This window comes from Lingula anatina, chromosome 4 (genome assembly GCF_051362555.1).
Source record: "Lingula anatina isolate TDL-2025a chromosome 4, LinAna3.0, whole genome shotgun sequence".
NCBI lineage: Eukaryota > Metazoa > Brachiopoda > Lingulata > Lingulida > Lingulidae > Lingula > Lingula anatina.
The window spans coordinates 12,279,337-12,294,668 of NC_141770.1; the positions used below are offsets into that span (position 1 = coordinate 12,279,337).

Consider the following 15,332-nt stretch of genomic DNA (forward strand, 5'->3'; position numbering starts at 1 on the left):
ATCTCGGCACTCTTCTTCACGATGACCTCAACGAGTGGATTAGGTTCACCAAAATTAATAATTTACGTGTATCTATTTATTTGCTGAGCATGCAGACATGGATGTCGAGTTTGGCAGAACTGGAAAGTTATGTCAATGATTACTTCAGATAAGTACATTTTGAAATAGACTTTGGTTAAGTGCCCATGAAAAAATTAAATAAAATTTTCTGCTCTATAAACAAAGATGTTACTGTATGTATAGTAGTGGTCTACAGACAAAATCACAAATATCTTTATAGTCGAGTTGGTCAAAAAACCTAACAGAATGCTGAAAAAATTCAAAAGGTATGAAAATTGTTAATAATTTTGAAATAATTTTATAATATTTAAATGAGAAATAAATTTGGCCCACTGGTCACATCTTGGGTTTCATAATGAGACGTCTCAAAAAAGTACTTGAATTAAGATAATAAATTATTACTCACAGGGGAACTTCAACGAGTAGTCTTCTACACAACCCATGTAACTTTTATTTTCAGTCAATTTAAATGATCATTCTCAATAGCAATGCTGGGGCAAAAAGTGAAATGGCACTTAAATCCAAAGTGTTATTTGGATTTGACCTTCCACTTTACAGAGCCCCTAGGGTACCATCCTTGGGGTACAGCCCCTAGGAGGCAAGCTCCGCAGCTACATATCTAGATCACACGACCAGAAATATGTTCAAAACTTTCCACGTCTGTACTGGCAGCATAGAGGCCATTCAGAATGAGAAGATCTGAGTGCTAACTGGTCCATGGCCTAAATATGGCAGACCTACATGAAAGGAAGACCGTTTAATCCTGTAATGGTCTCTACGCCTCTTTCACGCCTCCCCACGCATCGTCCCTGCAGGGGCACAGTAATTGAATCTCGGCTCAAAATCGATCGGTCATGGGACAATGCGTGGGGAGGCGTGTGAGGGGCGGAGAGACCATTACAGGATTAAGCAGTCTTCCTTTCATGTAGGTCTGCCATATTAAGGCCATGGAACAGTTAGCACTCGAATCTTCTCATTCTGAATGGTCCCATAGTCTCACTTTTTTTGGGTTTTTTTTTTTTTTTCTTTTTCTTTAATAACTCTTATAACAGCATGCATAAGACAATAAAATGAATCAAATCATTATTCTGATGAAAATGTCTTCTGGGGTAAGAATACTTTTAGTATCTATTACAGGTAAATAAGCCTGATGAACTTCCTCAAAATGAGGTCTATGAGACAAAGTTTTATGAGTCTCGTATCTTAACTATTATTTCCTATATATGTTACTCCAAGGGGTCATAAAATACGGCTGTTAAATGATACAATGCATTGTATGCTAATCTTCGTATTATGCCGCACAGACCTCAAAATTACTCATCATAGTCTTGTAGCACCTGAAATTGGTGTGCACGTTTGATAATATTTTTCTAATGGCTTTTCTTGTGGTTTTCATTTCAGGTGCCTGTTTTCTGTGCTTTATGTTGATTGGCTCTTTTTTGTTGTTATTTCTTTTTGACTTCTATTAATTATATGATTTTCAACATATGAAATAAAATAGACTGTTTTGTCATGTAAAACACATCTAGCATAGTTGAATTACTTTAAGTGCTCCCTGTTATGCAATAAAAATAGTTTAACACAAATACCCAAATCATGAACCATTTTGGTCTGACTGCACCACAAACGGCTCTATAGGTGCATTCAGACAAGGGGATAAATCGGTCCAAGTTTAGGTTCAGATGATGACTTTATGGGTGCATTTAGACAAGGAATGAATCAGTCCAAGTTTAGAACCAGATGATAACTGATGTCAGTTGGACCAAACTGATTTATCACTGATGCAGGAGACTGCAACCCAGCAGGAGCTCACCATCCCATATGTAAAACAACTGAGAAATCAGACTGGATTTGGATCTGTCAGAAAAAAATTAACAAAGAAATGTCATGGTGGTTTTACAACTGGGGTCCCTGGACCACATAAGAAGAAAAAATGCAAAGAAAAAAATCACTGTGTTCAGTCAATTCAAAGAACCAGCAACAGTTCTAAGAGCTGCCATTTTAAATTTACAATCAGTCTGATAAAAATGACCTTTAGTCCAGCAAATTTTTTCGTAATAGCCAGTCCAAATGTCCATCTGTTACTTTTTTTTTTTTATATTTTCAGTATGTTTATCTTGCTGCCTGAATATACTAAACCATAAACATATTAAACTCACATGACATATTTCAAGAATGAATGAGTCAACAGAATGACAAAAAATCCCCTCTTTGATAAAATGTATTTATCAACCACACAATCTATTTTGAAGTACTTAAGCAAATCTACAATATTCACTATTGAGTGACAACAAATATCTGATACTTAAGGCTCATCCCCAATAAAATTATCGTTCTACATAGATCGATTCAATCCCGTTGGGACTCTCGCTGAATGCAATCAGATTAACAAATTAAAACGCCTCCTCCTGGCATTGAGTAGAATACAGAAAAGATGGTGATTACGCAAGCACGTTGGAAAGAACAGAAGTGTTAATCTGTTAAACTTAATGCAATCAACGAGGGTTTCCACAGAGTTGGATCGATCTACATAGACCAATAGTTTCATTGGGAATGTGCCCTAAGGCTTAAATTGATGCAATACTTTCTAGGATGTAATCAACATACCATACATTTGGATGAAGAACTAAAGCATGATAGGGTAATTTTGTAGTTGATAAGTTCTTACTAATCCTTATCTATTCCAGTATCTTGTTCTTAGTTTATATTTGGTTAAAATTTTTATTTCGAAATGTTCAGTTTTAGGGGTACAAAATCGAATTCACAAGCATTTTAATTTCAATTGCCATTGGTAGAAACCCAGTTTCTAAATGTCATGTATATAATTCACATTTTTTCACAATAATTGTATAAATGTAGCTTCATATCTTGCTCAGGCATTAATTAACTCAACCTGCCAGTAACAGTACCACAAGCTGGATGCTCAGTGCATAACCTCCTTCCTTTTATAATCACAATCTATATTTGATAATCTTTGGATGAGAGCTGCTACTACAAATTGTAGTTAATGTGTAATTCATCGTAATGTCTACACCCAAACAAGACATTCTTCCAGCTGTTACACAAGGAAGGAATGTTGTGCGGCATTGAATTCAACACAGTCACCCGCATACTTTAAACGCTTTGGTTTTTACTACAAAATTCTTTGCTCAGTTTTCAGACACAGGCCAAAAACTGAGTTATAACTGTTGTGCTGCTTTTTTTCCCAATGTAATCATGGCATTCTTCAAGGCCTTATGCCCTTACTGTTCAATTTGTTTCAAATTAATTTTTGATTGCAGTACTTTTTTTTACTTAGCTTTCAAGCACAGAGTTAAAACAGAGTACATATAAACAGGATAAAAGATTATCCAAATTAAGTCAGTAATTGGCTTTAAAGTCTAAGGGACCATTCCCACAGATATTTGGATCGATCTATCTCCCTGGGGAGTCTCACTAAATTGCCATCAACTTAACTGGCTTAAATGTAGTAAAGCTGTTTGGGGGTAACTGTCTTGACCCCCTGGCTGATTCAGTAGGCGTGACAGACATTTAAGCGGGTTAAGTTGATAGCAATTTAGTGAAGCTCCCGAGGGAGAAACACCGATCCAGATGGATCGATCTAGGCATGGGAACTCAGTCTAAGTACAACCTTCATGACAACCACATTTCCTCAAAGATCGTTAATTGTCTTGACTAGGCATTTGTGTCAAACAGTTCAAATGACACAATCAATCCAAACCAATAGGTTTTTAAGTGATTTTTTTTCTTGGTCCAAAAATTTAGAAGAAACATTAATTCCAAGCAACAATAGTTTCATCTTGTGTCAACCATTTTGACAGTGCCATCCAGCAAAAGAAGGTATGTATTGACCCTTCCGGATATGACATCACAATCATGCAATCATGTGACCAACGGTGTGGATGTTTGTTTCAGCTTCCACTGCCTACTAGCACTGGCAGGTACAGTGAGTAATGACTAGATCTTTTCAATGGAGAAAAAATTATCAATTTTTTTTAAACATAATTTTGGAATCATGTAAAATATTTTCTACATATAAAAAGAATTTTGGTGCTTTTTTCTGTATAGAACAGAACTATCAGGTAGCCTGCTTATCAATTCTGTAGCAACCACCATAGGAATGTTCAGGAACTGGTGACTTAAAAAATATACTGTATCTGTCAAATTCACAATTTTCCCCATTGAAAAAATTGAGTCATTACCAGAAAGAAAATGCTTCCAGCATCTGGGTGAAAATAATAATATAAATTTTTTAAGCGTAAATAATAGAGCTGTACATATATTTTATATATTCAAAAATATTGAACTTCTACATTTAGCTGATAAAAAATTTGTTAAGTGAAGAATTACATTGAAAAAAAGCACTGTGTTATAGCTGGGATAAGCTGAATGCTTGCTTGTAAAATCTTTCAAGTTCTGCAAACTTTTGACTTAATTAGAAATTAATGAAATCCGATGGAATCCCTGTCACTTTGGTTTATGCATATATTCACTTCTGAAAACCTTTTACATGTTGGGATACCATTCCCATTTTCATTGCAAAAAAGCCTAAATGGTAAGTGGTGGCCCCAATCCCACCATCTTCAAAGTTTGAGGCCTCCATGGCTGCACTTCTCCACCCAAAAAGGTCCATAAAAAGTTTCAACTGGAACATGTTTTCAGTGCACATCTAAATGAGCCCTTGCAAATCATAAAAGTCCAGTTACTGCATCAAAGAAGGCTCAAATGTTGCAGCTGAGCAATGGATACATGTGACACTAGGTTCTATTAACAGTTGGATAAATGACAACATGTTGATTTATGTGCAGCTGGTGTTTGCCTTATTTTAAGGTCACAAGGCCTTTGGTGGAAAAAATGGTTTACACTGCAGTTGGGCAGATCTAGCCCAGAGGTTTTACATTTTACTTTTAACTTACAGTAAATGTTTTTTATATAATATCAGAAAGAATATGCTTCATTGCAATTCATCTTTTGAAATCCTGATGTGTGAATACTCATTATGTTGACCTGTTAAAAACTACATGTACTAAGTACACTTAGACCCCATTCCCAGAGATTAGATCGCTCCAACTAGATCGACCTAACTCCCTGGGGGTTCACGCTTAATAGCTGTCAGCCGAGCGGGCATGAAAGTTAATTACCCCCTTACAACTTGTAGTAGGCGGGACGGACATTTAAGCCGGATTATCCGACAGTAATCTAGTGAGACTCCCCATGGGGATAGATCGATCTAAAATCTATGGGAATGCGCCCTTACAAACAGCATACCTGTGGTGTACCCCGTCTTCTGTTGTTCTTAATGAAACAATGAAATGATTTAAAATTTGATTACAAAGCTACGGTTCAAAGACGTTAGTCCCTCTTAAATATGACAGATTTCCCAGGTTTTCATTACAGACATTTCCCCTTATAACCAGTCAAACACGCTCCCCAAAAAATTTTGTATAGACAAAAATCACACCAGTAGCATATTAAATCCTTTTGTGCTTTGACTTGCACCTACAAATTGACTACATTATCCTATGCAGTGACTTTTTTAAATAGACCCACCTTAAGATTCCTACTATAATTCAAGACATCACTGATAAAAATATTATCATTTAGCATAAATTATGCAAAAACAATTAAAGACCACACAAAAGGCTGATCAAAGATAAATGTAGATTACCGTTTTCATCCGATTTCACAATTTCAGAAGTTGTAGGGCCTTGATCGATCTTTCAGCCTAACTGCAAGTTGAAACTAGAGTAAGCTCAAAAAGTGTAATGTAAAAATCAAATAAAAGGTAACTCAATTCTAGGTTCATAATTTGTTCTACTATTGTGTCTCGTAACAAACAACACTCAATGGCCCCGCCCGCCATTCAACTGCACACAATAGGACTGCATGATTTAGTAATAACAGCTTACTATAAACTATGGCAGTAAAAAAAAAAACACTCAGAAGGTTTACAAATCATGGTAAGCTCACTGGAAAAGGGGGCTCTGTCTTATCAAAATTTCGTCACATTAACAGCAAGATAACATAATTCACATCAATCTGCTTAATGATGTTTCTCATAGCTTCCCTATTTTTTCCTGACGTTAAAACTAATCAGCCGTGAGATATTAAACGACTGAAAAACATTACCAACAGGGCCTCCATTGATGTGGTCCACATAGTATGGCACCACTTTGATCACGAGGTCATAAAAGGGAATTAATGCCCCCATTGTTATATATCTTTATGCAAACTTACACAAAACAATTTGTAGCACTGAATAATTCACGAGCTGCATGCTTTCGTAGACCCCACGAGGAACGCACTGTCCACAGTGGGGTCATGCATTCAGTGGAGGTAAACCTCAGCTGGGTAAAATGAAACTACTTTATATCAATACATCAAGGACATCTGTCTGGGATTTTACGAGGTACCAGGATAGGGTAACGGAGGGAGGTGAGGGGGTGGGGTGGAGGGGGGGAGGGGAGGGAAAGGGATAGAGAGATTTTTTTTACTCACTTAAAATGGCACAGTTAGGTAAAGTTTTCGACAACATGCCAGTTCCTTCCCCCTTTCCTCCTTCCCACTTTCACCTTAACCTGCTTTCGATGTCTCTCTCTCTCTGTTTACAATTTTGTAACCTCAAAAATACCCGTTTGTCTGCTCTACCATGTATCTCATACAGTCAACTTCTCCGATTATTCAGTTTCAAAACACTTTATGTATTGGTTGTAAGCATTAATGGGGATTATTTGAGATCAGCAATCAAATTCTAGAATATCAAGTTTATTAGCTCAAAATTTTCTGTGATCAATTCCCCAAATGTAAAGAGACCTGGTGTAGCACTGATCTAAATTGGTTCCGATTTAAATATACCTATGAAATTTTTAATGGTTTGGTATATCTGACTCTGTGTAGGTAATTAGAACCAGTGGTGAATGATAAACTGTCTCAGATAAACACGTCTATGATAATTTCACTATATCCAATGTGATCCAGGTGACATCACTATTTTATAGTACACTGGAGTTTTAGAAGCACCTCTTATCATTGTGGTATTAATGGCAAAGAGTTTTTATTAGCTTAAAAAAAATAATAAAGGCCCCATCTCTTGTATTCAGAGCCTCAGTCTTACCCCCTTATACCCACCCACCCACCCGGGACCCCCACTGAATTTATAACCTCTCTTTATCCCACCCCCAATCCCACCCTTCACCCCCCCCCCCCCCCAAGTTCAAAGGTAAAAAAACTAAACAATATGTGGGACAAAAAAAGGTTTTACAATATGACGCAACTTAAATTTCCTTCTTGGTAGAGCTATGATCTTATTATTTAGATCATGCACTGTATACAATAGCTCTGTAGGTGTGTAATGTTAACTGTTGTGAATTAGGCATGACAAATGTTAGGTTATACTAGCATTCCGAGGCTTCACCCATCAATCTCTGTCAGATAGGCTCTGTTTTTTTTGTATGGTTATGGATCAAGACACCAATCTTTTTAAATAATCCATCTGTATTAGTAAATAAATTAAAAAAAAAAAAACAACACACCAATTCTATCTGCATCATTCCTACCTGCCAATTTAGCTTTCATAACGTCACAAAGGTGGGGGAGCCGATTGAACCATCTAGTTACTAATTTGAAATTAATTCTTTTGATAAAAATATCAGCCCGCGTCAGTTTGAGAAAACGGGACTTCAACAATGCCTACTTATTCTCAACCACAATTTTCAGGACACAGAAGTGTTATAAAGTCTGCTCAAATATAAACTTAGATCTTCAAGTAAACAAGCCATTATACTCAGGTAAAAAATGTATTCAATGTGAAACAGTTCTGATGCCCCTCTGCAACATTTCCCACCCACACTGTTTTTCCTCCATTAACTTTTTACCATTTCTCTTTCATCCAATTTACTTTAGGACAGTTAAGATGAGGTATACACAGAAGTTGATTTCTTTTTCTTATTTTCTCTGACAATGGAGTAGGTAATGTTTTCGTTACCATTACTGTTAGTGCCTTTGTCTGTGTAGAGGGTTACACAAAAAGTAATGAACAGATTTTATAGAAATTTTCAGGATAGGTCACAAATGGCCCAAGGAAGAAATGATTAGATTTTGGTGATGATACTTGAATTAATTAATTATGTACAGATCTTGGTGAAATCTTTAGAATAGGTCATAAATGGGCCAAGGAAGTAACAATTATATTTATTTATAGGTTAAAAATCGGCCAATTTCATGAAATTTTCAGGATAGGTCAGATAAGGACAAAGGAAGAAATGAAAAGATTTTTATTATGATCCATTTATTTATTATGACATATAAAGAGATTAAAAAAGTTCACAGTGAAAAACAAAAAACTCAGAGCACAGATTTCTCCCAAGACAAATAATTAACTATTAATAATCATTAACTAATTAATGGGTCATCACCAAAATTTAATCATTTCTTCCTTGGCCATTTGTGACCTATCTCGAAAATTTTATCAAAATCTATTTTTCACTTGTTGACATAATTAACTAAAAATTAATAATTCATTAATTAATTTATTAATGATTCATCACCAAAATCGCATTATTTCTTCCTCGGACCATTTGTGACCTATCCTGAAAATTTCATCAAATGCTGTTTATTACTTTTTGACTTAATTAATTAATTAATTAATCAATGGATCACCACCTTTATTATTTTTTCCTTGGCTTCTTTGTGATATATCTTTAAAAATTTCATCAAAACCTGTTTATTACTCTTTTGCGTTAAGTTGCTGCCAGACAAACTATAACAAAAACAATACCTTGGCAGAGGTAAAAATGAAAGTTACGAAAGGAAAATACGACGTGGCATGTCCCATACCAGGTATTTACCCTATGAAACATTTCATCACTATTACAACAGTCGCAGTGGGTGGAGTGTGACAGTAGGAAGAAAACGTGCACACAATGACCTTACGACTACGTATACCTGGATTCAGGCCACTACACAAGGTCGCAGGGGGTGTCACTTTTACGACAAACATGCATGAATTAATAACAAGGTGGCAGCATTTGCTGATAGGCGGTGAGAACAGAAAGTGCCTGCAGAGGCGTCATCACCTCAATGTCCTGTATAAACTTCCTCTTCGCAGATCAACTTGGATTTAAGGTCAATCAAATATTACAAAATAATTTTTCTGTTCAAAAGCCAAAATTTAAAAAGTAAAACAGTGTGTGACTGGAAGCACTTTCAGTATAAATAACCATGAAGTAATCGTATTAACACAACTACATGCTAAGACTAAATAAAATACAGGTTTCATTTTTTTTTCTTTAGGTTTTCATGCACAGTGTAACGAAGGAAGAGGCACCTGTGATCCTGATGGACTATGCCATAAAATATGACTCATTTCCAGTCAAGATAGAACTATATAACTTTGTGCACACGATCTCAGCTGACAGCAAGTACAGTGTCAAACCATAGGAACCTGACTTAACTACAAGTGACTTAATTCAATTACAGTTGTGGTGTGCAGCAGACTAATCAGTTTGTCTTCTTATGGTGAGTAACACAGTCTGCTGAGATAAAGAAGGTTAAGAAATAAGTTGAGCCTGCACATGTTGATTATAAATGGGGCCTGTTACTATGACTACACAGACACAAATTTCTTTTTCAAGAACAACACCAGCAGTAGTATTCCATCAGTCCTGTTGGTTACATCAACCACCTCACAACACAGAAAGAGACACAATTTCTTTACAATACCAACCAATACGCAACAGGCAATTTGTAAAAAACTTACCATCTTTTCAAATATGATATCCTGGCAGCAATAAAAGGAAGAAAACAACAATTGAAAGAAAAGGTAATTATTTTACATTAATTACAATTATACTACAGTATAACTTCCAAGTTAATTCAAGATTATTGATATGGAATCCTGTGACACAATCATGCCTTTGCCATAAACACACACATTCTCCGTCTGCAATAAGTCCCTAGTCATCAATACTTCTCAATCTCTGGGCTATTTAACAAAAGAGCTTAAGATAAAAGTTGGCCGAAACTTAACCTTTAAAGATCTATACATAAGAAACACTTATAATTTATACTCTGGAATATATAAATCATTAGTATCAGTTTCTTACACAACAAGAACAATAAAACTATATTATCTCTCCAGCAGCCAAAAAAAAAAAAAAAATGCCTTCTTTAAATTTCTTGTGAATCTGCCCCCCTTACTTTCCCTCTAGTCCATAAAGCATGGAAAGTAAGCAGGAAATATGTGGAAATATAATTTTTCAGGAAATCATGTAACAAAACTCCAAAATTTTTAAGTTTTACCATCTGAAACTATTTGGTGGCATTTGGTTGGGTTGAGCAACAATAATAGCACTCATTTAATATATATGCATCTTTAACACCAAAAAAAAATTAGTTTACTTCATCTCAGGATATATTGGTCCAGGTGCGCAAAAAATACTGAATATTTGAAACAGACACTTTTTTCTTTAATTTTTATTAAAATAGTGAACTACAACTGATCTAAAACACCATATGAAAGTAGACTAAATTTAGCCATCTTTAAGAAAAAAACTTGCTTTCTATGCAAGTTCTTTTGTGTCGCCCGGCCCTGGCGTAGGTATTGTACATACCATCAGGCCCCCAGCAGTTCAATGAAATGACACATGAAGAATGTGAAAGTACGACTTAAGTATTTACATTAATAGTGGCTTACTCTACAGACATGAAAGTAGGCAATATTTGCCATGCGTATTATAAGAGGTCTGCATTATGATATGCCCAGACAGCTCAATGGCATCAAATAACCCATCATCCATAGACTACCAGGTGTGCTAGCTTTATACATTAAAATATCTGAAAATAATTCTTTGGGGGAGGGGGGGTGAAAAGGGAGAGAAAATTTTATGGTCTTTGTTGCTTGTGTAATTTACCACCATGACTTAATATGTGTGTCGTTATGCATCTTAAGCACTCCAAGTTAAAATTCTTTACAATCGTACTCAAATATTATTTCAAGTGAAGTGAATAATTATCAAATAAAGACCCTATCCTCCCATACCCCGTGTCACTTATAAATTTCATCTTGCACAGCTATATTTTTATACTGATGTCACTAAGGGCGCATTCCCATAGATTTTATATTGATCTATCCCCATGGGGAGTCTCACTAGATTACTGTCAGATAATCCGGCTAAAATGTCCGTCTCGCCTACTACAAGCTGTAAGGGGGTAATTAACTTTCGTGTCCGCTCGGCTGACAGCTATTTAGCGTGAACCCCCAGGGAGTTACGTCGATCTAGTTGGATCGATCTTATCTCCGGAAATGGGGTCTAAGACATCACTAAAGGGACATTCAGAATAGAAGATCCGAGTATCAACTGATCCAAGGATCGAATATGGCGGACCCTACATGAAAGGAAGGCCGTTTAATCCTGTAATGATCTCTCCTACTCTCACACGCCTCCCTTCATGAATTCAAGGATTTTGGTTTTTTTCTTTAAAATTGTCCAAAACCTGAAAAACCACTCTTCTAAAACAAAGCCAATAGGTATTTAAAATTTGTTCAAGAGAAATTGCAACGAAAATCTCTATCAGTACGGACTTTACCAACAGTGACTATATATCATATATGAATATCTGACAGGAGAACTCCAACACACAAGCTGCAGCTTTTCAGTCTTCAATGCATACTTGAAACCTTTCACCGACAATGACCTTTTTCAGCTGGCATGTCCTCCATATTGTATTTTCCTTGACAGACACAGTGTAATTTGAACAATCGGTGGCGTGACTTGACATACTAGTATATCATGTTTTGCTGACATCCTCAGACTCTATGGACTGCCAGCTTTGTACCAGTAATGCAGCAGTACTAAAGCACTGAAACACTGCTGAAACCTTCTCAGGTCCTAATCAAGTTATTTTCAAGCAAAACAGTTTAAAAAAACTTTTAACATAAAATGTGTACACTTTTTATTTTAATCCCTTGTCCATGTGACACCCCCCCCCTCCCCTGTCCCAAACCCTGCTATAAGAGGTCAATAAACTGACTGGTGTCCACTAATTCCTATTGTTAGTCTAAAACCTTTTCAGTTAAAACTGATATATATAGTAATATAACCATAAACTTTACTAGGCTCCAGCTAGCATGCTACATTGTCAACGCTTAAAGAATCTTGACTGAAAATTTTGAAAAAAAAGTTTTCAATCATTATCTGCCAAATTATCATTGAATTCTTAACCAAAAAGCTTCAGAAAATATATTCTTCGTATTCTACCTATTATTTCTTATCATTACAATTATTAATTTTTAACATTTTTATTAAAAACTGACCAAACAAAAATTTATCATTTGACTTTGGCAAAAAAAAAATCCTAGAATGACCCTAGCAGTACAAACCTCCTATACAATTAACATAGCATCTCTTTGGGGCAATAAATAAAAAGTACATCCAAGAATGTATCACCCCTTTCAACTGCCAGCTGAAAGTTAATAACCAAATCATTTATATGCTACAGTGAACACTATTTTTTATTAGCATTACTCAAGTACATTTTATTCCATCTTCTATCTTTACTCATTTTTTCATACTAATCCTGAACACTGTAAACATGCTCTTTGACCTATTTCTGATTATGATATTCTACAAACAAATCTGGATTGATCATTGCACCTTGGAAGATAAAACAAACTGCTGGTACAGCTGCACTTCAACAAATATTTTTTCACGTGCTGCCTTTTTTTTTTTACGGAGGATGTTTTCCCTGTGTGTATCCTCAAGCCTTTGATATTACTGTTTTCTTGTGTCCCTGTATCACACCACACGCAAACAAACAATTAACTATCCTGGATAATAAAATGCAAGCAGAATGACCAGTCTGAAACTGGATCCCTTTGTGTCTTAGGGCAATGATTACACTGATTGCGCTTCAGCGAGGAATCCCCAGCAAAGTTGGACCAACCTGGCTCATATGAAATGTGAATCAATCTAAATGCGGTCTAAACAAGCCAGTCAATGAAGGGGAAACAAAGGGGATGGGGGGGGGGGGAGGGGACAGGGAGAAACAAAGACATGCTTCTAGGTTTTAACCTACTGCTACAACATGTTTTGTTTTTTGTTTTGTTTTTGTTTTCTTTTTTTCATGGTGGGGTATGTATATATCCTTTGCCATTTCAACTTCAGACTGGGCTAAATTCTGGCAGATGTTTATACTTAAACAGTATGTCACATTACAAAAAAATAAATATGCACTCAATTGTAAGTTCAACTGAGAATGCCGTTTAACAGATCTGATATGGCGTAAAAAATAAAAAAGTTTTTTCACAACTCCTAGGCACCCTCTCGTCATGTTACGCTGCATGGCATGAGGACTGTTAAAAAAGACAAAGTGGAACTTTTTAAAAGTAACGATGCATTTCCTGAGAAAACATTCAGCAAATAAAATTTAGGATAATTTTTAAAAACCTGTTTGCAATATGTGTAGATGTGCATTGTGCATAAGGTAATATGGCGAAATGTTCAAGTTCAATTAAACAAAAACTTCAAGCTAGTTCATGTTCTACAGACCATGCTGGAGCGAGCGGGAAAAAAAATGAAATTTATGAACCGTACTATCTCAAGCACCTGTATTCACTCTGCATTCTATCTTTTTTTTTTTTTTTTCATTTTTCAATGAAATAAATGCCTTATCGGCTTGATATAAATGTGCGAGTGCCTGGAAACAGCTACCTGTTGATCTAGATAATGAAGGTCTTGCTGTAGGTATTATTATCACTTCACCCTTTGATTTTTAATCAACAAAAAATCATGATAGTTTCCACTAGGAAAATATATTCTTCCTCAATAAGAAATATCTACTATTATATCGGCTTAATCATAAGGTAAATATGTAATTGTAACTATTCTCCGTATCTCCAAACATATTTTCAAAAAATCTCACAATTACGACAGAAGTAATAATCAGTTTCAAAAAGAAAATAAAAAAACATGAATTAAAGTGAAGCTAAGGAAGGAGACGTATAGTAACAAACTCCTGTTTCTTATCTAAAAATAGATCAAGATTTAGAGATCAGCACCGGGCTCTGTCCAGGGCCCAGTCAGCTAACCGGGGACCCTGTGTGTGTGTGCTCATTTGAGCATGACTCACACTCTTAGCATACTTCAGTCAATGGCTTGGCCCGGGAGCCGAGGCTGAAATCTTAGCTGGCACCCCATGCGTGTGCAATTTATTTGAACAATACAAAACCTAGGAGTCAATGGTTATTCATTCAGCACAATGGCCAGGGCCACAATCAATAGCAACCTGCAACCCCCTTGCATATCAATTACATGCACTGATGTTTAATGTTTGTTTGCCGTAGTAAAAGATTTACTACGTCCCCACACCCTAAGTCACTGCTTACGACGTGAGGCGTTTTTGAGACGGGTGAGACAGAGGCACATATTGACAAAAGACTTAAGCTGTAATAACAACCATGCATGCAATTCAGATCCCTGATTGCTTTGGCATATATTGAGTCATGCCATGGGGAGCGAGGGGGTCAGAGGTCACGTGTTTATGGTATGTCTGGGTTCAGGTTCACAAATAAAGATATATCTCTCCAGTGACGGCACCAAAAAAATGAGGGGTGGCGGATTGCACTGAGCATTCCCTCGTGACGTTCATGCATGAATCTCTATTGCCATTAAGCATTTTGTTTACCCTCGCGTCATTAATTAAGGCTCTTATGGCTAGTAGTAGTACTATACGCGTTCAAATAAGTCGAAGTAATTATCAAAAGTAACTTCTACTGCACCCCCAGGGCGTGAAAAGTTAGATCGCACGTGATAAGCGTACTATTCTTTCGCAACACCTGTGTGAGCGTAAATAGTTTTGGTATCCAGGCAAATATTTTGACGGATCACCGATAAGCTTGTCACCTATGGCACTCTGCCTAGACATGCACTCAGATTTAGTAGGAAAAACCACCTGACGAAAAAGTTTCTAACAACTAAAAACTCTGCTGCAGCTGAGCTGTCAGCTTACGTTTAAGTTTGTAAGCTTTAGCTGACAAACCCAGATTAAAGCCTGCTCATCTTCTCTGTCACTGTCTGATTGAAAAACAAGAATATTTAATCACTTACCGGTGCAGCTGGTTATCCAAACAGCTGAAATATACCGGGAAGCACCTTTCAACTATGTCATTAGTGCATTAAATTGATTGTTAACCGACTTTTGATTGGTCAATTTACTACAAATAATAAACGTAATGTGTTAACAGCCATCCAATCATATGACACATGACTTGGCAA

General features: G+C 36.2%; 1 protein-coding gene across 4 annotated transcripts in view; it reads right to left on the bottom strand.

Moving 5' to 3' along the window:
* The window catches only part of LOC112042664 (uncharacterized), a 174,367-nt gene extending 159,066 nt beyond the window's left edge, over window positions 1–15,301 (bottom strand). For 3 of the 4 annotated variants that reach the window (XM_087011774.1, XM_087011775.1, XM_087011771.1), the window contains exon 1: window positions 15,165–15,301. The gene's annotated coding sequence lies outside the window, so the exon portion shown is untranslated. Of the gene's footprint in view, window positions 1–5,728; window positions 5,798–15,164 lie in introns of those variants that run through there. The other variant, XM_087011773.1, reaches the window with a different exon arrangement.
* Window positions 15,302–15,332: the final 31 nt, after the last annotated feature.